Consider the following 205-nt stretch of genomic DNA (forward strand, 5'->3'; position numbering starts at 1 on the left):
ATAGCAGGCGACTCGATGACAACACGAAGATGTATGTAGGCTCGTTGGAAAGGTGAGACATTCAGCTTTCTTACGACTGGTCGATGATGTAATTATCTTGAGGGGTTGTTGAGAAATTCACAAAAAACTGAAAAAAAAATCGAAAAAAACGACGTTTCTCTGTTACGTAAAGTACATTACGTAACTTTTGTTACATAAAAAGTTG

The sequence above is a fragment of the Nicrophorus vespilloides genome, unplaced genomic scaffold, assembly GCF_001412225.1.
Source record: "Nicrophorus vespilloides isolate i.1.1-1 unplaced genomic scaffold, Nicve_v1.0, whole genome shotgun sequence".
Classification (NCBI taxonomy): Eukaryota; Metazoa; Arthropoda; class Insecta; order Coleoptera; family Silphidae; genus Nicrophorus; species Nicrophorus vespilloides.